A 24,922-nucleotide genomic window follows, 5' to 3' on the forward strand; every position below is an offset into this window, starting at 1 on the left:
ATTCTGCTTCTGCTCACATCTTATCAATAGGAGTAATTATTTAAAATTTTAGATGCAAGAACATTTCATGCTGGCACGCACCTAAAACTGACAACTAGAAAACCACATTGGTTGTGCAGTTTAAAAAGGAACCTATTGTCTTAGAAAGGATTCTGTTTGAATGGGTTATGGCTTAGTGTTAGCTGCTGAAAAAAATGAACTCACCCTACAGTTTGTCTTAAATGAACTTGTGTTTCGTCTGCTCAGGGGGGATGAAGAATTGTTGTGAAGCATGGGAAGTTACAGACAAACTTAATGAAATATATAAGCTATTATTGCATGGTTTATGATTTGAAGTCTCAGTAAGTATTAGGTTTTCATTCAGCATTTAGGTCTAAGAATTCTAAGACTGAAAGGAGAAACAAAGCTTTATTTGCAATGGTATGTTTACCGAGTACTCTGCACTTTGCAGATCACAGCCATGGGGCTGGCTGCTCGCATACCATGAAATACATGTTATTTTAAGCCTTTAGAGGTCTCAGAGCTGTTAAATATTTGTGCAGAGTTTAGTTTCGTAGCTTGATGGAAATCTTCCTTAGGTTTGCAGCTGAACTGGCTGCATACCCTAAAAACATGCTGGATCTTGGATATGTGTTACTAATGTAGTGCTGCAATACAGTGCAGGGATGTACAATCACACTGTAATACTGCAACTTACTGATGGAAAAATATTTTTTAAATGTGATGAAAGGGAGGAAAATCCTGTTCTTTTATATTTGAAGTCTTATGCAACATTGGTATTAATGTATTGCTGCACAATATCTATTAATGAACAGAACTGGAGGATTTCTGGGACATTCAGCAGCTTTCTCTATTTCCTTAAATATTAAATCAACAGTTCACGTTAAGCTTAAAGAAGTGTTTCTTTGATATTATGATTGACTGTGAGTGCTATACTGTACACAGTAGTGTGTTTTTAGTGTAGCCATTATTTCCTAATTTTCTTTACCCTCCTTAAAAATATACGGGGAAGGGCCCCCAACTTATTTACTAAAGCTGAAATCCATCAGTTGCCTTGAAGGCAACTGTGATTTTGCTGTAAGTTGTCATATTAGAAAAGATATTTTAAATTACTGGCAGAAATAGCCACCTTCAAAGATTAATTTTCTCTAATATGTCCTCAGAAGAGTGAGAAGAGATCACTCCTGTACATTGGCTGAACTATTGTTTATGCCATAAACATTTTAGGTTTGAGTGAATTGGATAATTTTATGATTAAAAACAACTTGGCATTAGGATTTGCTTTATTTTTTTATTTGGCTTGTTTTTATATCACTGCAAGTGTTCGATGTTTTCTTTGCAGTAAGCTTTGCAACGACTGCCTGCTTAGTTGTGGTAAGACTTTCTGGTTGACTATAGTTGTAAGGGTTAGAAGTATTGGGTAGAGGTCTGCTGTACTATCTTAAATTAAACTGTATCTGCTGTTTTAATGACATTTTCATATCTGTGTAACATGGGTCAGTCATTGTTTACCAGTGTTTTGCCATTCCAAACTGGGTGTACTGCTCAGTGATTCACATGGTAATTTGTTTAATTGTGTAATTCGAGTTTTTAATGGGGAAAACTGAAATGTGACCTGCTTCATTCTGAGGGTTCAACTAAAGTTTCTATTATGCAAGTTTTCAGTATGCTTTGTTTGGCCTGAAACTTCAAGTAGCATTAGTATAAAATTGGCTTCCTATTTTCCTTCTTTTGGGTAACAACCCATGCTCTAGGCGGGAATGACACATTCATCTGCAGCTATGCTCGGCAGTCTCTTACTCCAACTGTCAGAAACCTAAAAGTTCATAATCTCACCTGCCCTAGTAGAATATTGTACTGGTACTAAGCAGTACTGCACAGACCCAAGTGAAGGCAGAGCAGTGTGCATCACACATGCACTATGACCTAAAATTGAACCTTGTGCTCTATCCACCATTTATACAAAATATACATTTTAAAATTTATGCATAATTTACTGGAGTATTTCTTAAATTTTGCTTCCAACTTTTTTTTTTAATCTTTCTTGCTGCTGTTTCTTTTTGAATGTCTATTAGTGTGATGTTAATCTGCTTTCAGACTAAAATAGGGGAAAAAACCCTCCCCGGATTGCAGGTGTGTATGTACATGTTTTACTTGCTTCATTAGGCCTAATTGGTACTGAAGTAAGGTAGCATAATGGTAGAGCATGCCCTATGCTGGGTGCCAAGTAAATATTAAAATAATTACCATGAAAAAAAATGTAAATCCTTTTCCTCTGGAAATATGATTTTTACATAGTAAATATCCAATGATTGAAATAAGCCTATATGAAGCACTCTCTCTAAAGTTCTCTTCAGTCAAAGCCAGGTTACTGAATGCAGAAGAAGTCAATAACTGTGCACTTTGCTATATTTAAACATGCAACACCCAAGAAAATTTTGTGTAGATATTGTGTATATAGAACCACTATATAGTGTGAAACTTAGCTTTCAAATGATCGAACTAATGGACGCTCTTAATGACATAAGCTTCACTCTTTCCTTCTATTAGGATTTAAATACAGTGATTTCAGGAACTGTTAATTTTCACTCACTGTGCTGTGATGTAGAGTTTGCTGTTCAGTCCCTGTGGATACTTTGGTTACCTATTCTACTGACTGTGCATTCAATATTTTGAGGTGAATATGAGTTGTGGAATTAAAATTAAAAAAACCTGGCAGTGTATTTGGAGTTTGTGGAAACCAAATGAAAAGAGTAAATACTCGTGAAGTATTTTGTAACTAAATATTTTACACTGTTTAAAAAAAAAAAAAAAACTTTTGCCAAAGATGATTATCCTACTAATAATTTAGCAACCGATAAGTCTCTGCTGTGAACCTTCTCCACAGATTAGAGAAGAGAGACTGTGGGTGGTTGTCAGTGTCACAGAGCTGATGTTGCAAAGTGGTAACAGGGGATCTGCTCCAGTTCTGTGCCGTAATTTCTGGTAAAGGCAGAAGCATTGTTATGACTGACAGATTATTTGATCCTGTATGCCAGGTCTGTTTTAAGAAAAGGTCCAGTTTGGGATTGCTACCACAGTTCAGCTCCCTCTCTTAGCACCATGCATTTATATCACCCCAGCATGATGATATGGGCCAGTGAGTAGAGCCTGCTTATTTTTCAGCACCATTGTAACGGTCACTGTTGCTGCTGCTTGGGTCAAAATATATATTTGGGGCAAGGCTGTTGGGTCTAGATGATGTGATATGAAGTTCATTCTTTGCAGGCAGGAGATGAAGCCGGCTGGAGGGCATTTTAAGAGGGTTCTACATGGTTGTGAGCTAGCAGCACATTACATGATTGTCAACCAGGGGATACGCTGCAGTGGTATTGCAGTTCAGGGACCGTGAACACTGTTTCTGAGAATCCAGTAAACCTGCAAAGGAACGGAGGGAAAGATTTTTTTTTAAACCGATTAGCACAAACTTTAATTAAAAATGAAAAAAGTGGAACATTTTGCAGTGATGTGTGCCTGATTGAGGGTGGAGGTAATATTCTGTAAGGGTAAAATTAATAAATAAAAAGAACAAATAGAAAAAAATCCCTAATTCTAGGCAACCTGAAATGCAATCACATATCTGTTTGCACATTGGCTGTTTCCAGGTCCAGTTTTATTTTCCAGCGAACATAGTAGTATTTTGTCTGCATTGACGGTACAACTCTGAGTATCACTTTTTACTCCTAGAACAATTTCTTGAAAGAGAAATTCATATTGGATGAGTCATGAAGGAAAAAATGCTCCCTAAATCTCTCAGGCTCTTTAAAGAAAATACATATTGTAAAAAATGAAATAAATCTTTCACAGCAGTTTTAGTGAAAACATTTTAACAGTTGCCAATTTGTTTTTAGAAGGTTGTGATGTATATGCTAGATTACATATAGCAGAGTCCTCCCTCACTAGTTCTGTTTATCTTTATGTAAGGAAGGATGAATCAGTGAGCATCTTTAAGATCACACTTCTAAAAAATGTTGTGAAAAACCATTGATACTGGGTTATGCACTGCACTGTAGTTTATTACCAGCCATATCCAATAAAAAGTGTAGTTAATATATAAAGAATGGTGAACATGACAGAAGAATGTAGTTAAGAGCAGAAGTATTGTCTCCTGAAATCTAAAGAAGCCTTATATTTATACTGAGAACTTTACAGTGTATATGTCTTTACAGTGTACTTGTTTTCTGGAAAGTGAAGTTAATATCTTGAAACTTGAAGAATTAATTAACACACAAATACATAAAATAATAATAATTATAAATCCTGCTAGATACTTCCTAGTGCTGTGGTGTGTTGAATGCCTCCATTCAAATACCATGAAAGCTGGTTGTTAAAAGTTTCTTTAACTGGCTGCAGTATACTTATGGAAATGTGATGTGTGTGCTATTTGAGAGATAAGTTCCAAATTCATGAGAAATTGTGGCTCCCAAGGTTATCCCTTTGTGGGTGGCATAATAGTTCCAAGAACAAATGCAAAATTTAAATGAGTGCTTTCTTGCTTCATAAGAGAACATTTGGTCACAGCTGCTTTTGACTGCACCTCCCTTAACAGCAAATGTGTTTGTGTATATTTGCTTTAACTGTGATGAATGGAGTTTTCCTTGTTTTGGGCCCAATCGTATCCTGCTGAGGAGAATCTTTCACCGCTGTTACACAATGCAGGGTCAGACCCATAGCACCCAGCTACCATCGCTCACTTTTCTTAGTCCTAGCTCTATGTAGGATTCCTAATTTTTTTCTTCCAAATGATATTTAATACAAATTCTTTATCATATAATACTTTAAAATAGTAATGTAGCATTTGACTCCAGAATTCTAGTTGGAGTCATATGGTTTCTACTTCTATATATCTGTGTTCAAATAAAAAAATATATGAAATTTTTATTATATGTCGTAGCCTGTTCGCAATTATAGAAATTCTTGCAGTTGCAAAAATGTTATCAGGTTACAAGAATCCCTTTCAAAGCCTCTGGCTCTCATTATGGCAGAGAGAACAGTGATAAAAAGGCAGAAATGTATTTGGACTTTGATCTTGAGAAAGGGAATGTTTCAGTTTGGTATTAGACCATGAAAAGTTCTTAAAATACAGTAAAGGTCATACAATCTTTATTTTTAAAAAGGGGTTATTACATATCATTTACTGCAAAGATTAGTTTTGCAACTGAATTTCACAGTTGGTTGGTAGCATTAAGAGAAAATGCAGCATAAGAGATTGGCTAAAAATATCAGAACCTAAAGTGCTTGAGATCCTAGTTGAGTCAAATTGCTAGGGTTGAAAATGGGAAGAAGCTTTGCTCTCTTGCAGCATTAAGTCATTATATAAAAGAGCCACAAACCGTAAGTCAGCCAGTAGTGAACTTAAACACTGGGTTTGCTGAGATTTGATCGGATATTTGTACAAAATCTATACAGAGCTGCAAAATCTAATATATATATATATAAATTTTCTAGCTCCATTTATCACCCACGTTTCTTCATCCCTTTATTGTTCTCTTTCTTATCTCTCATTTTGCTTTATCTAAGGCTACCACGATCATAAACGTGGCAGGGCAAGGGACTAATCAAGAGAATTTAGACTCAAGTTCTTGTCAGTGTCAAAGGAAAAACAAACAGAATTGCAGCTTGAAATTTGGATTATTAGGGATATTACTGTGTCCTGATAGCATCATGAATACATCTGCCCTGTATCTGCTTTTTTGGTTAGAAGCTATGATGATTAGTAGCTTCTTTCAAAATTATAGAAATTAAGAGTTCTGTCGTAGATGTTTATGGCTTTTAAATAGAGGTGTTTGTTAATTTTTCACTTTCCAGTTTAGTAAGGCCAACAACTGTTTAAAAATCTAAGCATTATTGTTATAACATTCTATTCAATCTATTTATTTTTAAACAACTGGACTGAATGGTCAAATCAGTGGTGTGGAAATTAAGGGAAAACAATTGTCATTGTGGGGTCAGATTCGGATAGTCTTCCTCAAGTTGAGTAACACCACACTCCATGTCTAGGCATATTGATTTCAAAGTCTAGAATCAGAATCTAGGGGTCTTCAATACAGCTGGAAAAGCTCCTTGGTATTTTATATCTTATGGTACCTTGATCTTGGAGGCAGAGTTATAAGAGACACAATAATGAGATCACCTTGCAGTGTCTCCTTACTCTGTGTATGACCAGTTGATATTTTAGTGGGATGCATCGGAATCCAGAGGCTTTGGCTTATATTGAGAATTTGTATTTCATAGAGTGAATGTATTCTACTTATAATAAAAGGAAATTGGAAAACATATCATTCTTGTTTTCCTTCATAACACAATGTAGATCACAAAGGGCTAGTTTGGGAGGAGAAGTCTATCCCAGTTTTATAAAAATGTGCTTTACCAAGATTTGAACAAACAAAGCAATGGTTTGCAAAAAGAAAAGGAGTACTTGTGGCACCTTAGAGACTAACCAATTTATTTGAGCATGAGCTTTCGTGAGGTACAGCTCACTTCATCGGATGCTTACGCTCAAATAAATTGGTTAGTCTCTAAGGTGCCACAAGTACTCCTTTTCTTTTTGCAAATACAGACTAACATGGCTGTTACTCTGAAAAAAGCAATGGTTGAGTTTAATTTAATGTTTGATTTCTACTCCATCAGTGTTTGCATTTTTTTCCTCCTGTCCTCAAAACTACAGAAGCAGATTCCAGATTGTTCAAATATTACAAGCCATGGAATTATTGTTCAGTTTCTTTTGTTCTTGTTGACCCTGTTTACTCACAGTTTGTTTACTGTGCAGTGCAGTAACTTATGAGGACAGAAGGAAATAATGGCTGTTTTTTCCAGTACTGTTACCCATCATTGTGTTAGGGATCAATATTTAAAAAAGCAGAACCGTGACAAGATCTGCAGTTGTAAATGCACAAGGCAGAAGAAAAGTAAAAGACTAGCCTTGGCACCACAGCTCAGATCAGTGCTCTTCTTCCTAAGCCAAGATATTTTTCACTAAAGACTGTATTGTCTGTATAGTCCAATGTTTAGCAAATGAGTTTTTGTTTGCCAGTATTTACCTGTGAAAGTCAATACACTCACCTTCTCTCAGGACCAGCCACTTATCAGAAGCATTTAGTCTGTCCGACATGTGACTATCATATAGCAAGCACAGTGCACCTTTGTTTTCGTATTATTAGTGATAAGTGGTGCTGCTAGAAGCAGCCAGTTCTTCAACATATGGTTTCAGAGTAACAGCCGTGTTAGTCTGTATTCGCAAAAAGAAAAGGAGTACTTGTGGCACCTTAGAGACTAACCAATTTATTTGAGCATAAGCTTTCGTGAGCTACAGCTCACTTCATCGGATGCATACCGTGGAAAGTATAGAAGATCTTTTTATACACACAAACCATGAAAAAATGGGTGTTTACCACTACAAAAGGTTTTCTCTCCCCCCACCCCACTCTCCTGCTGGTAATAGCTTATCTAAAGTGATCACTCTCCTTACAATGTGTATGATAGTCAAGGTGGGCCATTTCCAGCACAAATCCAGGGTTTAACAAGAACGTCTGGGGGGGGGGGGAACAAGGGGAAATAGGTTACCTTGCATAATGACTTAGCCAGTCCCAGTCTCTATTCAAGCCTAAGTTAATTGTATCCAATTTGCAAATGAATTCCAATTCAACAGTCTCTCGCTAGAGTCTGGATTTGAAGTTTTTCTGTTGTAATATCGCAACTTTCATGTCTGTAATCGCATGACCCTAGAGATTGAAGTGTTCTCCGACTGGTTTATGAATGTTATAATTCTTGACATCTGATTTGTGTCCATTTATTCTTTTACGTAGAGACTGTCCAGTTTGACCAATGTACATGGCAGAGGGGCATTGCTGGCACATGATGGCATATATCACATTGGTGGATATGCAGGTGAACGAGCCTCTGATAGTGTGGCTGATGTTATAGATATGTGCCCACATATCTATTCAGGGGACACCATCACAGAGCCTAATAACATCAGCCACACTATCAGAGGCTCGTTCACCTGCACATCCACTAATGTGATATATGCCATCATGTGCCAGCAATGCCCCTCTGCCATGTACATTGGTCAAACTGGATAGTCTCTACGTAAAAGAATAAATGGACACAAATCAGATGTCAAGAATTATAACATGCATAAACCAGTCAGAGAACACTTCAATCTCTCTGGTCATGCAATTACAGACATGAAAGTTGCGATATTACAACAGAAAAACTTCAAATCCAGACTCCAGCGAGAGACTGTTGAATTGGAATTCATTTGCAAATTGGATACAATTAACTTAGGCTTGAAGAGAGACTGGGAGTGGTTAAGTCATTATGCAAGGTAACCTATTTCCCCTTGTTTTTTCCTCCCCCCTCCTCCCCCAGACGTTCTTGTTAAACCCTGGATTTGTGCTGGAAATGCCCCAACTTGATTATCACACACACTGTAAGGAGAGTGATCACTTTTGATAAGCTATTACCAGCAGGAGAGTGGGGTGGGGGGAGAGAAAACCTTTTGTAGTGGTAAACACCCATTTTTTCATGGTTTGTGTGTATAAAAAGATCTTCTGTACTTTCCACAGTATGCATCCGATGAAGTGAGCTGTAGCTCACAAAAGCTTATGCTCAAATAAATTGGTTAGTCTCTAAGGTGCCACAAGTCCTCCTTTTCTTTTTTCAACAGTATGGGTTATGTGAGCTTGTCTGCTGCTGACAAGCATTAAAAACAGCAACAACCCCTCCTCAGTGCAGCATGTGTTGTTTTTGGTAGCCATAGTTTCAGCTATAAGGAATAATACTTCTACTACTACTACTACTAAAAAATAAAAAAAAAAACACCCCTAAAATTTCTCAGAAATGCACAGCTTACTCTTGCAGTTTACAGGTCCGGTATAGATAAATTCTTCCAACTCAAATAGGCTGTAGAATGGGGAGTGTGTTTGTGTATGTGTGTGCCACAAAGTATTTTCATACTGTTTTCTCTGTCTGTCTGTCTGTCTGAAGGAATGCCAGGCAGGCAAGTATCTGTGCCCTAGGGATATTTTTATGGAATATTTTCAATACCCTGTTACGCATTTAGCACCAAGACATGAAGTAATAATTTGACAAACATTGTTCTACTAATCCTGACCACAAATTCTATAGCTTGCAATACTGAGTATTTAATCTACCATGCCACATGTGGTAGTGTGTCATTTACACTAACCACATAATAATATTTCATTTCTATTGGACCAAATCCTGACAGGCGCTGAGTACCTGCAATTCCTGTTGGCCATTACAATATGGTATACATACTCTCCCTTTCTTTTTCTGAGAGACCGTGAGCTAACTCCTTTTTTTAAATGAGATTTTTAAATCTCTTTTTATTTCAGATGGACTATTGATTTTAATTTATAGTTTTTATAGTGATTTTAACTGTTGCTTTGATCTTGTATGTTTTTAGTCTTGGACTGAATAGTTGTTTTATGCTCGACCACCAACGATATTTTTGTGCATTGATGCAACTAGACAGACACCGAGGGGTGACCAGCAGCTACCCAGCACTTGGGATTCCCACTGAATGGGCGCTTTTAGAATCAGCAAGATGCTCAACATCCCTCAGGATTTCTCTCTCAGTGCAGCACGTTGTGGAAGTAAGTCTAGTCAGCCCTATAGGAGTGGGATCAGGGTTCTAGTGCTGACTGGCGGAGCTCTGCTAATAACTCTCTCCAGGCACATCACTAGTTTCCAGTAGTGCTGGGGTTCACAATTTATAATTCAGTGGCTGTACAGGGACACTTTGTGGTACTTACGTAGCAGATATAAAAAGTACTTTACAATAAAACAAACATAAATTAAAAAGCTGAGAACGCATACAGCAATTAAAGTCACTGTAAAACCCATGAATGCAATCAAAATGCAGTTCCAGAAGGCGACGTGAAATAAGAGAAAAAAAATCTGCCTTAAAGGGGGTTAGAAGTGTCCTGTCCTTCGTAGAGCAAAGCAGAAGGTAAACCCTACTACAGCTCTGGGTCCACAGAGGCAAAAGGATAGACTGATAACCCACCTGCCCCTGTAAGACTTGGGTCACCACTAAAAAACTGATTCATTTTTCCATTAATGACTAATTGGGCACATCACTATCGTCAGATGCAACGATCAGCATTTAGAGAAGAAAATTAATTTAAATGGTCTAGCATTACCCTCATGAAGGCAATGTACAGTGACATTGTACATCACTGTTGACACCTAGACAACATAATAGTATTAAAGAGGATAATAGATAAGTCATTAACGTCTTTACATTGTTTATGCTTTCACCACCTACATTTTATTCTAAAATAGAAATTTGAACAAACTGAAGTGAATCGAGTTGGTGAGAGGAAATTATCTTTAACATAGAGCTATCATTGTTAACAGTACATGCCAATGGGTACCACTAGAACTGGGTGGACTTTTCCCATTAATAGTCCAGAAAATATTTAACTGAGTTTGCTATGACTGTGTTCTTGCGACTTTTGTGATTGCTTTCTGTGAATTTCTAGCCAGATAAGTTTACTAACAGGAACATTTCACAAAACCAGCAAATTGTAATGAAATATTGTGTAACATTTGCAGAAAACTAATTTTAATTTTATAATAAAATCAACAAAAATGATTTTTAGATTCGTCCAGGCGTGAAACAGAAATTATGCCACATGACCTTGGTATCCAATCAACAAAGCTTGAATGCTGAGTATCAGATACATTGCAACAAATGGGATTTCAAAAACAAGCAGCAAGTTAAGACTTATTTCGTGTGTATTCTGGCATTTCAAATAACTTGAAGAAAAATAACAAACAAAAATAAATCATGTACATCAGATGTTATTAGCCCAGCTCTAGCAAGTTAAAAGTGAGATTAGTATCCCAGTATTCCACAATATGTAGAATAGTAGGTACAGTGATCACTGTTAAAACTTTCCAGGTTGCCTTAAGTAAATACAGTTGCTTCAGTGTGTACAGTAATCTTCAATTAGACCACAATAAGTACCATATTTGGAACTTTAGATAATACTGCAAATACTTACATAGCCTCATCAAAAAGAAAAGGAGTACTTGTGGCACCTTAGAGACTAACCAATTTATTTGAGCATGAGCTTTCGTGAGCCACAGCTCACTTCATCAGATGTGTACATCAGCTGTGGCTCACGAAAGCTCATGCTCAAATAAATTGGTTAGTCTCTAAGGTGCCACAAGTACTCCTTTTCTTTTTGCGAATACAGACTAACACGGCTGTTCCTCTGAAACATAGCCTCATCAGTTCATCTCAAACAAAACTGGTTTTTAAGGTTGACCACGGGGTATGTGGTAACAGTTGGCAGATACCTTTCTGTTACAAAAGAAGCTATTAATTCTTGGAGTCCTTTGGTAAAAGGGCAGCTTTCTATGTTGGATTTGATTTCTAATGAAAGAGTCCTTCTCTTCAGCAAAAGGGGAAGTATTGGGAGGAGGAAATAATCATTATTTGTAATGAACTGTAGACTGTGTTGGAAAGAGATGGCCTCAAATCAATTCTGCACACTGTACCTAATCCTGCAGTCCCTGAGTAGGCAAAACTCCCATTGGCTCTAGTTGAATGGGAAATTTGCTTTTGTTGGGAACGATGGATCAGGGCTACTCTAATTAAAGTGATTGTAAAATAATTGGTAACAATTGTTAAACATTGTAGCTTCAGTACAAATGTTTAAAATGTTAATTGAATGCTCTCTAAAGATCCTGAATCGATGACCTAGAGACTGAAGCCACTCATTTCTATAAAGATAAAGTTGGCTATAATAAAAGCTTTTCTCCCTATAGCCTCCTGCCTGAGTACCTTAAGATTTTATTGGGCGGGGGAGGGGTCCATATTTAACTGGAAGACCGTAGTTCAGTTTCCATGCCTGTTAAAGCTTTCAGCCCCTGTGCTGAGATTGCCAATGCATTACAAATAGTGCCAGTGAGGCTGGTTTTTGTCTTTGAGGAAGTGACTTCAGACAACAAATCATTTTCTCAAAGTCCACAAGCACCTTTGAAATGACAATGTTTCAATGATTATTACTATTCATGATTTTATCTGTTCCAAGCAACCCAAGTCACATTTGACCTAGTGGCAACAATCTGAAAGGCTCCATGTAACTTTTTAAGAATCATTCACTTCCCCACATAAATATATATTTCTGTATCATTGCTTTCCAGTCTCTTAAAATCTGAAAACTAACATTATTGCCCTTTTAAAAATGTTATGCTTATTAAAGAGTGATCTTTTTTCCTTTTGCTGCTTATGAGCAGGGTCCAGTTCAGCTGTCCTTACTCACAAGAGTAGACCTGATTGAAATAAGTTAATTTCAATGGGAAAACTTACCAGGTTATGACTTCACATGTGTAAGGGGTTGCCAGATTAAGTCACGCTGGCTTTTTCTTACTTGTTTATCAACATTATTGGTGGTATCATTAAATATATCAGTTCACGTCAGAGAACAGACTTCGTTGGTTATCTGGTGCTTCTTCGCTAGCTCACAGACAATAGGTGTAAAGAAAAGCTATTGGTTTATATTTGTAATTTTTTCTTGTAAGCAGAATGGTCTTAACATTTCTGTAATAATGTCACCTGTTTAAGATTACACTTGCAAATCATATAAACACTCATTTTCAGGGGTTTGTAACTCAGCCAGAAAATGTTGCACTTGGATGAAACTTGATTTTAGTCTCCAAACCAAAATTTTAACATTTCCAGTTCAGTGTTTGAAGTGTATTAAAAACATCAACAAAAAAGGGCTTTTTAGTGAGAAAATTGTTTTTACTCATAAAGGAGTCATATTTGAGAGGATAAGCCAGGTTACAGTGCTTTAAAATTTTGTGGGGAGGAAAAAAACATCATAGTGGAAAGAGTGTATAACAAGAGGTCTAGGCATGTGCAAAATGAATAAAAGATGAAAAATAAAATAAAAACAAAAAAATCCAGTATGATACATACATACACACACACACACACAAAATGTGTGCACAGGTGTGTATATTACCTTGTTTTACATGTTGTCACAGGGATAGTTGTCCCTTTAAGGGGGTGGGGCTCAGCTGTATCTTATGCCAGGCTCAGCCTGCCTCCCCATGTGAAGAGAACGAATCCCGGGGTCATGGATTAGAAGCTTGTGACTGGGAACCAAGGCAGCTTGAATTAAGGGAGGGATAGGAAGGAGCAGAGAGAGAGATTATCCTTAGCTTCCCAGTAGAGGCCCTGGGCTAGGTGAAAGGATTTGATTTATATGTTGAGTTTAGGGCTGGATTTAGGGGCAGGTGGTGCCAGGCTTGGGGGGTACTGGGCTCAGGGTGCTGTTTTTGTTGTTGGTGACAAAAGGGAAAATAGAATGTGTGAAGTAAAATGTTTCAGGTCTTCCGTATGTGGATTCATTTTTCACTAACCTCCTAGAATGTTCTGGACCTTTGTAGAATCTCATGGAACCTTCCAGACTTTCTGAGAACTACATTTGCCTTGAACTTCCTAGAATATTGTCAGCCATGCCCGTGTGGATATATAAGGGACGGGACAAACTTATATGACAGAGATAAATCATGCATGTATGCATGCATGCAAATTGTGCATGAAAGTTGTGAAATGGGCTACAAATGCAATACAAAATAAGTTATTCAAAAGTTTAACAAATGGGCAGTTGGTCTAGGGCTGGTTCTGGCTGAATTTATGTTAAACTATTTTAATTTGGAGAAATAAAATTCAACTCTGGAGAGAATGGACTGCAATGCTACTGGTACTGGTGGGAGTGATTTTTGATGCACTTGCTGGTGAGTTGGCCCACCATCTTACATAAGTTTTCAATACTAGTACCAGAAAATGTGTTCTCATTGACTAGTACGTATACTCATGATGAACAATTATATCTTCTGATAACCTAAGTAAAAAAAAAACCACAACATTTACTATTTATGCCAACTGTTAATGTGTGTCTTTCCAACTCAAGTGCAGGTGGATTCTTGCATCACTGCAGAGCAAGGTTCTTCCAGCATGGATTCAGTCAAAGTTTGGGGCCTGTGTCACGTCTGTCTTGGAAATAGAGTTGTTTTTTCCCTCTTTTTCTTTTTATTAACTCTGGTCTTGATCCTGAGTCTCAGTTTATTAGGGGTAATCAATTATGTATTTGTTCTCCCTTCTGTTCCGATTCCTCTCTGTGTTTTTGGAGACAACCTAATTAAAAATGTTGAATAATTTGCTCCTTTTTTTAAATGTTCTTTTTAGGTTGCTGCTTTTAGTGTATTTTAATTACATTGATACTATCATACAAAATATTATACGAAGATTTTCTGCCGTGATCAAATATAGAGTCCGATCCTGCTCCCATTGAGGCCAATGGAAAACTAGCCACTGACTTCAATCAGAGCAGAACTGAGCCTATTACGTTGCTGTGCCATATGCAGCATCATACATAATGGCATGGCATGTCAGAAACATAAGGAATTCTCCAATATCAAGATGTTGAGTGTGAAATAGTAGTGCAAATATCATGTGAATCAAGAAAATCTGGAGCCCTCTGCATGTCATGAATCAGATCTCTCCCACGTACAATAACTAAGCATCAGGCTGGGGTTGAAAGCCTTGACCCTACTGCTGGATTTTCAAAAGTAACTCACTGAACACTCTCTCTCTCTCTCTCTCTGTATCTCTGTGTGTGTGTGTCTATACACACACACACACAGATGCAGAGAGGCCTTAATATAAAGGCCTTAATATTATATATGGCTTTTAAGGAGGGCAATGTTGCCCTGGATTTGAGGGGTGTATATACCCCATCATCCCATCCTACTCCTTATCACCTGGAATGGCAAGGAGTTTGGAGTGAGAGGAGCCAGTCCTGTAGTATGAGGATGGAAAAAAGAGAATGTGTCCAGAATTAATGTACGTTTGTGGAGGAAGTTGTAGAAATAGGTGATGGAAGGCTCTCGTTAAACAAGGAAAGGGGGAGACATTCCCATGGCATCAAGTTATCACCATATAGCAGTAAGTCGTACTTCTCAGCAGTAAGCAACTTGTGTACTTCAGTACAGACCATGTGATACTGGAGCATGACTGCTGATGACTGTCATTTCAATTTCTTGCCTGTGAGCTGCAGTCTCCAGCATATAGGGATACCCTGAGGCTGAAGATTTGGCAGTATTGTCTGGACTGGCCTTGGCAACCGTTGGACAGAAATCACCCGCTGTGTCAAACTCCCATGAATAACGGGGTAGTTTACTGATGGAATTTGAGCCTGAACTCTGCTATGCCTTGCTTTTGTTGAATTTTCACCACCGCAGTGTTATTTTGCATGTAGCTTTCAGCTTGTGAATACTTCACAGCTCTGTTAGCACAGCTGATGCTTGGCCTAGGACATGGAGATTTGCTTTGCTTCTGCCATTTTTGGAAATGCATATGCTAATATAGTTAAACACCACAGCCATTTGAATGCTTTCTGTGAACTTAAATAGCACGCTAAGTAAGAATTCTCCTGGAAACAAAATGCTGATTTTTTTTCTACATGCGGTAGCAACAGAATCTGCATAGCAACACTCAACAGCTGTGTGTGCTGTAGGTCTTCTTAAAATGGGTTAAGTATAATTTAGCTGACTGAAGAGTATAATAAATCGTGACACTCCCCATTTATATTCAATCTTTATCTGGGCACGAGTTCTAACAGATTTTGTCCAAGTACACAACAAAATGGAATAGCCGGCAACACACACACACACACACACACACACAGTCCCCCTTAAATATTGAATCAAATTCAGCCCTGGTGTAAAATAGCAGCAACTCCATTAAAGGCAGTGTAGTTGCACTGACTTATACCAGGTCTAAATTAAGTCCCGGGAATGTGGAAACACCAGTCTTTGATTCAGACACAGTTTTGACACAAGAGCTATGCAAACTTTGGTTGTTTCAATTTGAAGAGGTTTGGGCAAACCTTGTTTTAAGATTTGGCTTGGGTTGGCCCACACCAGATGAGTTTTTATTATAGTTTCATGTTAAAACAGACCAAAGCATTCACTCAACTATGTTATTCCCTCAAACCATAAATCAGACTATGTTTGCTTGCAGCTTGTAAACCTGATTTGAGTTTAGGATTTGGAATGAAACCTTGAAACAGACAAATTATGCTTAGTTTCTGGTGTCTTAAAGGTTTCAGTATGAAATTTCCACATTGTTCAAATTGACACCTCTAGTAAACAGATTCAGTGAATCAAAGTAATTGACCTTTAATTTTATGGGTCAAACTAATCAATTTCATTAATAACATCCGTCTACTAGGAATGCAGTTGGCCTCATGTCCCCAAGACCTTCTCTTTGTTGTGAGTGTGCTGTTTTTATACCTTTCCTAGATCCAAGAAACATGTTTTCATCTCTGGAATATTCCTGTTTCTTTTTAAGGATGTCATGTTGGAAATAAAAGATGGAAATCTTAATGTAACTTTAAAAGGACATCAGTGTGTTGAGATTAAGGATTAACCTAATCTCACATTTCAGGTTTCGGCATATGGATTTCCCCAATACATTTTAATCCATTTTTAATACTGTGCAACTTGTTAAAGAAGCCAAAATGTCTGGTACAGTTTTCTTCCTGTATACTACAATGTAGGTCAATTATTTGGGTTTTTGGGTTCACACTTTACATTCACTATCTCTTATAAGGATTTAATTTATAGTTAATAGGGCAGTAATTTATGCTATTTAAGAACTGATTGTTATGAAACTTTTTGAAGTGCAATACTCTGAAAACAAAATTGGAGCCACTAACTTCATGCAAAGTTTAGACCCTGGTTCTTCAAACGCTTACTTACGGGCTTAATTTTGTTCCTGTGAGTAGTCACTAGAGCTGGACAAATAACTGATTTTTTGGCTTGCTAGAGAGACAAGGCGGGTAAGGTAATACCTTTTATTGGACCAACTTCTGTTGGTGAGCGACAAGCTTTCAAACCACACTAAACTCTTATTCAGGTCTGGGAAAGGAGTTGGTCCAATAAAAGATATTACCTCACCCACCTTATCTCACTAATATCCTGGGAGTGACAAATACTGCATATTTGGCTTGCTGGCAATTCTAGGGGAAAATATTGGTTCGATTCAAAGTGAAGTATTTTTTAATTTTTTGGTGAATCAAATAAGTTGACAAAACTTCATTTTGTTTCTGGTTATTTTAAAGCTGCTTTAAAAAAAAGGCAAAGGAAATGAAGGGCTAGAGTCACAAAACCAGCAGGAGGAGGCGCCCACCCACATTCTGTTATACTCAACAACCCAGTGGGTAGTGCACTTACCCGGGCTGTAGGAAACCCAGGTTTGAATCCTCACTGTAGAGGAGGTACTTGTACCCAGATCATTGCCTCTCCAGGTGAGTGCTCTAACCACCAGGCTACTGGCTAGTCAGGGACAGGTTTCTCTCAATCTCTTCTGTTAAAGTTGTTCCACTTTGTGTAAATTAATACTCATTAGGTGTGAAAGAGAGAGAATGAGTTTATAGCCTGGTGCTTAAGGCACCAACCTGGGTTCAAGTCTCTGCTCCAGAGTGGAAGTTCCAGCCTGGGTCTCCCACATCTCAGGTGAGTGCCCCGCCTATGGAGTGTGAGGAGAGTGGTGGTAGCACCTCTTCCTTCTGTTGTTTTGTGAGTGGGGAGGCCTGAGCTCCAACATTCAGATCAGGATTCTGATCTGACCTTCTTCAAAGTTCAGGGGCGTTAAGATTGGGGGAGGGAGAGGATTCTACAGGTTCATCACTAATGAAAACACAAATTGATTATTTAATGTACAAAATGCACATGTGTCTATTGCTTAGTTTAAGTGATACTTTTAGTTTGAAGAAGAGTAAGAGGAGATATGATAGCAGTATGTAAAATAAAGGATGATATTAAAGGCCAAGTGGTGGCTCCTATTTATTCATTCCTACTACACAAGAAGAAATAATAACAGAAATTAAAAGGTAACCTGTTTTAAATGGATAATAGGAAATACTTGTTTATGCAACATTTAACAACATCTGCAGTTAGACTAGCTAGTGTATAAACATTATAAAGATTAACAATTCTCATGTTTCAGGGCATAAACTGGTATCAGTAAGGGTCAGGTACAAATTCTCCTTTCTCCTCCATCATGGTACTCCACAGTATTGCACTATAAGGAGAATTATGAGGCTTTTCCCCTTCTAATAAGCATCTGGCATTGGCCTATGTCAGATAACAATGCTAGCCAAGATGGACCTGTGTTGGCAGTTCTGTTATAATACCTATTTAGGTCCTGAAGCAGAGAGTGATTTAATAAAATACATGGTTGAAATATTTCAACCAAAACTCTTGCTTTGAGCTGTGGGACAATTGTCAAGGACCAGTAAGTGAGTTTTTGATGGTTTTACTGTGTTACACCCCAGGGTCTATATTTCCAGCACTTTGGCAGGGATACCCATAAGGTTATTTAATATTCACTTTTGGAAATGTTCGTGTCTCTGGATTGGTTCAGACCTATTTCTAGATATGTTGTTTTTAGTCAATTCAGAAGTTCTGTATTTTAGTCCGTGCACAACAGTTGAAAGAAAAGTGTGTTATGATCCTTGCTGTATTTCTTGTAACACTCACAATTTAGACCTTTTAAAATTATTTTAGAGAATCAATAAATGCTCTTAATTTTGCATATAAAACCACTAGAATTGTTTGATTAAGGAGCAAGATTCTTAGAAATCTTCCATCTCATGCCCACAATCAGCTCTTGAATTAGAGTTAGACTGTAACATTATAATGTGCTCTGAATAAGGGGGAGTGCATAACTCTGCTGGCTCAGGAGCAGCTCAACAAGGGAATTGTAACACTCAATCATAATTCCCTCCATGGTAACCATCTTGCTCAAGGAGGGGAAGAAAGCATCTGCTGGCCTGCATATTGATTATGCCCTCCCTCTCCCCCAGTGCCAGATCAGCTCCATGGGTTGGCATTTGGGGTGATGGTGGGAGGGCAAGGTTCAATCTATTCCTTCATCCTTTCCCTAAGCAAGTGGGCAGCCAGGTTGCTATCCCTTCCATCCACATGCTGTGACCTGAAATGTGGGTAACCCAAGCAAGTTAGTAAGATGTGCCTTGCATGAGCTACATTACTCCCCTGAATGATAACATATGGGCAGGTCACAATTTTGCCATAAATAAGAATGCCTGATATCTCCTTAGGGGAAATACTGGTGCCCTGTTCATACTGGTTATATTTCAGTATACCCTCTATAAATGTCCTGTATTTGGTCAGTTAAGAAAACATGACAAAACCTTTTCAGAATATACAGCTAGAAAGCTAAAAATGTTCATTGGTAAATGTTCTCTTGGATGAAAAAATGTTTTGAATGAGTTCAACAGTAGCATGGCAAAAGACAACAGTGTGTGTAGTTATGCTGTAATAATATCACACTGTCAGAAGAATATCCTGAGATTTCCATTTCATGTTAGCAATGAAATAGCCAGCACATCACAGGTAGCTCATGCAGGTTACAAAAATATGATCCAGCTGATTTTGCTGGTAGTGGCTGTAGGCTTTGAAAAGTTTCAATAGTTCAAGCTGCTTTACTAAAAGTTGTTACTTGTATGTATCTTTTAACACTGTTTGTATTGGTCAAGGACAGGTAGTCCTTGTAAGCTAATTGTGTGGAGGATGTGTCTTTATCCACTTCCCTGTACTATTCATCAGGGGTCTCAAGGTTCCAACCCTGGGCATCAGTCTGGAGCAGCCAGGAGGCCACCAAGCTGATCACTTGGGCATGCTGCTGCTGAAATGCTAGGAATCAGGGTCTTAGCACATACAGATTTTCATCAGGCCCTACTTTCCTGTCTGCAGAAGGAATGAATCGCTTCCTGCCTCCTTGTTATACCAGAACTATGAGGCCAATTTATTTGACCCTCCTGTGAGGACTTACCACTGGAGCAAGTAGGCATAAAGAGGCCATATATACATACTATAACATGCTGTTAGGGATACCCAGACCTATGAGTCACTGTGTTATCTCTCTGCTTCAGCAAGAGTCAATTTAGCTGGCAATTAGACTGTCTGTCCGCTCCCTGCCACACCTGTCTGTCTTCCACACCAGCAAACTCCTCAAGGCTCTCCTGTCCCAAAACTTACTAAGCAGATAACAATCAGTGAACTCCAACCCCTGAATTCCGTATAGTCCCTACCACTGAGCTTTCACAAAAGATATTAAGCTTTGTCAAAGAATCAGTACATCACAGCTTATTAATTTAACTGGTGGTAAATATACCCTTTCCTTCACACTCAGTACTTAAATAGTTTATAGTGAAAATAAATCAAGTTTATTAACCAAAGAGCATGGATTAAATGATACCAAGTAAAAGAGATAAAGGTAGAAATGGTTACAAGAAATAAAAGTGAAAACAAGCATCTAAAAGTCTAAAACTTCATCTTTTACCCCCAAAGTCTATTTTTCTAGCGTTTTACTGTCCAACATGGCCAGGACCCATCCCAGAGATCAAATCATTTGGTTTCTTTGTCTCCTGGGGTGAAGGATAAAGATGGAGGCTCTCTCTCTCTCTCTCTTTTCCTTATAGCAGCAAAGAGATTTTTTTGACTTACAAGTCAGGAACGCCTCCTGGGGATTCAGTCTGCTGTGTCTCTCTGGGGTGCAGGAGCCATGTTAATTCTCTGTCTCTAGAGTTCAGGAACAGGATAACCCCTGCAGGTTTAGCTTGATGGCTTTGTTTACAGCTTAATATGTAAATCGAGGTAAATTCACATTCCTTTGTAGGAGAGACCTGTTTATTACCTAGGCTAGGTTGTCTGATCTTAAACATGTAACTAGATGTTACTAGAACAAGGGAATTCATTGCTTCACATATAATGTTGAGACATGCATTTTACAATGATGGTGATAACCAGTGTGGTGTTAGTTTTCATATGATACCACATAAGGCATATTTTGTACTAATATTATTGCAGTAATGTGTAGGTTATGAATACAGGGGTGCCTAGAGTCACATGGAAATTATGAACAAAACTGAAATATGGTACACTTTTGCAACACAGAAGCAAATTAAATAACACAAGGTCCTGCCTCCCTCTCACAGACAATGACACATAAATACCTTATAGCAAAACATCATCCATACTGATGGGGACAGAGAATGGCTGTGAATCTGAATGCAGGACTCCGTCACTATGGGCTAGATGGTAGGAGAAGTAAAGTCCAGCTCAAGATAGGAACAGGAGGGTGGATCCCCACCCCTCTAGTGCATATCCCTACTAAGGATGTGTGCTGAAAATGGACAGGCTGGTTGAGGGCCACATCCCTGGCAACCCCACCAATCAGCAGCAAGCAAGTCTAGAGTGCAGTCCTGAAATGTGGTAATTAATCCCCTATGTCCTTTATTAAATGAATCTTTCCCAGCATCCTTTTCTGGTAGCTGGCATTTTAAATTTGGCAGAGACAGCAGCTGCAAATCATAAATTTGTTGTTTGGTTGTTGGATGATAGATCTCCCTTCTATCCAGCTGGTAAGGAGTCCTCTGTTTCCCCTCTTATCAGTAAAGAGGTAACAGATCCTGACAGGCAGTTTTTAGCTGTATAGTGAAGGAGAGCTTTTAGCTGAATTCGACTTCAATATGACCACTTGAGCTAGCTGGTAAATGGAAATCTCTTTCCATGAAAAATTTCACATTTTTGGGAGGGGGTTGAGGGTGGGGGGGAAGGGAATTCATCCCTAATCTGGATGAAAAGTGAAAAATGGTTTTGTTTTGTTTTTTTATAGGAAGGGATTTCCAGAAAACCCCTATTTTGGGAAAACTACAATGGAATTTGGGGGCTTGCTGGCTGCCCACCTGGAAGGCTCTTGTCAATTTCACTTGTTGCCTGCAGGTAGATACTGAAACTGACAAGAGTCTTCCAGGTGGGCTGCTGGAGGCTGAGTACTCAGCTCTCTGCCTCCCTGGCATCCCCTCGGTCCGGCTGTTGGGAAGGCAGAGAGCCAGGACACGCAGACTCTGTCAGCCCTCCTGAAAAGGCTCTTGTTTGTATCAGTACTAATGAATACTGACAGACAAAGTGGGTTGAAAAAACCTATACAACCTCCACAAAACGAAATATTTTTATTTTGTGCAGAATTTTCTAGTTTTTCTATTAAAAAACAAAAGAAACAAAATGTGTTTTAATCCCCCCTCTTCCCCCCCCCCGCTTTCCTTACTTTCCTCCCCCTCAATTTTTTTCCCCCATGGAGGAAAAAATAGAAAAAGGGGAGAGAAGAGGAGCTGGGGAAAACAATGACATTTTTTGGTTCTTTATTAAGAAACTGGAAAACTTAAACCAAAATTAAAACTTTCATTTTGGTTGAAAAGCCATGTGTCATTTAAAAAAAAAAAAGAAAGAACATTTTTGATGGAAAAAATATGGAGCAGCTCTGCTGGAGAGGTGAGAACATAGGGAGGAGCGCAGCGTGGTCAGCATGCTAGGGTTCCAGTGAAGCACCCGTGATCCTGGGAATAACAACATCCCATGCTGATTGTCAGAGCTCTGAAGGGTTTGTCTTCTGTCCCCGCTGTATCGTTGCAGACCCCTCCTCCTGAGGAGAGAATGAGGTGACAACTGGGCGACCTTGCGATGGTTAGAAGTGTGTTTTCCCACAGGAGGCAATGGATTGACCCAAATTAATGTTCTTTTAACGGGAATGAAGATGTCTTATCTGTGCAACAGTTATTTATTGTGTGCATAGGTATTAGGTTGAGTGGGTCAAAAATCACTATTTCCATCCCATGAGAAATTCCTGCATTTCATCATCTGTTTTCATCCCAAATTGGGATGAAAAGTTAAAATAATGATTTTTTTTCCCAAAAAAACTTTCAATTTGGAAATGTTGAAGCATTTTACTTTGGGCCAATTTGATATTGAACTGCATCTGCTTGATCTGCTTTGGTCCCTGTGGGAGTCTAGTTCTGGTACCTCATGTCTCCATTTTCTTATAAGGGTTTGGCTATCATCCCCAAGTTGGATTTCATTTTCCATGATGCTTCACAGTCATGGGACATCCATGATGCACTCCAGTACTTCAACCAAAAAGGAGATCATTGTGCATGCATCATGGGAGATGTAGTTCAGCCAGGGTGGCCTGCCCAAAATGAAGAGAGGGGGCATGTATGAGGCACTGCAGCAGCTTAGGTTTCTCAACGGAAAACCAAAAATTGGGGGGTAGAATTGAATTTTTCCCAGGGAAAATTTCAGATTTGCACAAATCACTTTTTTCATTTAAATAAAAAAAGTTGATGGAAAATTCCAAATTAACTCTAATGTTAGGCTGACAGTCATTAGATACTTCTAGTCTTCAAACCCTGAGCTGTTTGGACATCCTTTCACTATGTGAGGATGGTTGATAAAATATTTTTAAAAACCCAGCAAATTCAATGCTGAATCATTTGAATGAAAGGTAACTTGTTTTTCATTTCAGTTGCGTAACAGAAGTTATGAAAAATATCAGTGTATCTGACTGACTTTTTTTTTTTTGATTGGGAATAGGAGATAGGTTTTGGCATTGGTTGGTTTTAGTAAACAGGGTTATGGAGATGGACATTTTCTGTATAGTCATCTCAGTTAAACAGTGCTCTATAGTTATGAACTTGCTGAATTAACTTTTAATGAACTTGCTGGCTCATTACTAGATACCTTCTCCATTCAACAGAATGAACTGCAGAGGAAGTGTCTAGACTGCACTGTTACACAGCTCAACATCTAGTTAGTAGAGGGCTACATAATTCCCAGAGCACAGTAAAGAAAAATAATATCCTGAAGTGAGAGGGAACCAGGCCCGGGACACAGGAGAGAGAGAGAGAGAAGCTTTGTGAGAGCAGAAGGCTGGAGGCAGCAGCCAAGGAGCTGGCTGTGAAGGGAAGGCCAGGAAGCAGGCAGTCTGACAGCTGGGACTGGAAGGCTCTCTATAAATACATCGGGGGGGTAAATACGAAGGAGGGAGAAGAACTGTTTACGCTAAAGGAAAATGCTGGCACAAGAACAAATGGGTATCAACTGGCTATGGACAAATTCAGGCTGGAAGTTAGAATAAGGTTTCTAACCATCAAAGGAGTGGGTTTCTGGAACAGCATCTCAGTAGGAGTCATGGGAGCTGGAAAAATTTATGTATGCCGGGGTTGCTTGTGATGGTGCAGAGCCAGGCTCAGCAGCCCTGGGTGGTCTCTTCCGGTTTTTTTTTACGTTCCTAAAATCTCATGCATCAGGGCTTTAGTTGGTCATCTGCAGCAGTAAGGAAGAGTTTATCCTTAAATGTATGCTATTTTTTGGTCTCCTTTCTCTGAAGCATAAGAGATGGCCATGGCTGGAGATGGGACACTGAAAAGGGTGGGCCAGTGCTGAGGTGGCCCAAAGTATTCGCTCTCTCAGGTGCTTGACTGGATGGTTCTTCCTCACATGCTCAGGGTCTAACTAATTGTCATATGTGGGGCCGGAAAGGAATTTTCCTCCAGGTGAGATTGGCAGTGACCTTGGGGTTTTTTCACCTTCCTCTGAAGCATTGGATGTGGGTCACTTCCTCGAATCATTTTGGTATTCTCACATAATCAATTGCCTGCCATGGCATCTTTGCTTTACATCTGAAAGACCAGTGCTTTGCCCACTTAGCCACCCAACCTCTCGTATAACAGAAAACTTCCCTGCATATTAATATCTGCTCAATGGTATCCCAATGTTTCCTTTTTCTGTTTACTCCCACTGAAAGCGTAAGTACTTACTGGTTTATAGGGTGGGAGTTTCCTGGTAAGAACCCAGTCTTTGGCGGTAGAAACCCACACAGTTTTTGCAAGGAGATGTAAACATTTATTCATCCAGAGGCTTTAATAGATGGATTCCACAGTACTGTATGTCACATTTATGTTTGTAT

The 24,922-nt window shown here is 38.7% G+C and overlaps 1 protein-coding gene across 6 annotated transcripts in view; it reads left to right on the forward strand.

The window, feature by feature from the left end:
* The window catches only part of ZNF385D (zinc finger protein 385D), a 631,463-nt gene that overhangs the window by 365,028 nt on the left and 241,513 nt on the right, over positions 1-24,922 (forward strand). The gene's annotated exons all lie outside the window — the stretch shown is intronic.

Source organism: Caretta caretta, chromosome 2, assembly GCF_965140235.1.
Source record: "Caretta caretta isolate rCarCar2 chromosome 2, rCarCar1.hap1, whole genome shotgun sequence".
In the NCBI taxonomy this organism is placed as follows: Eukaryota; Metazoa; Chordata; order Testudines; family Cheloniidae; genus Caretta; species Caretta caretta.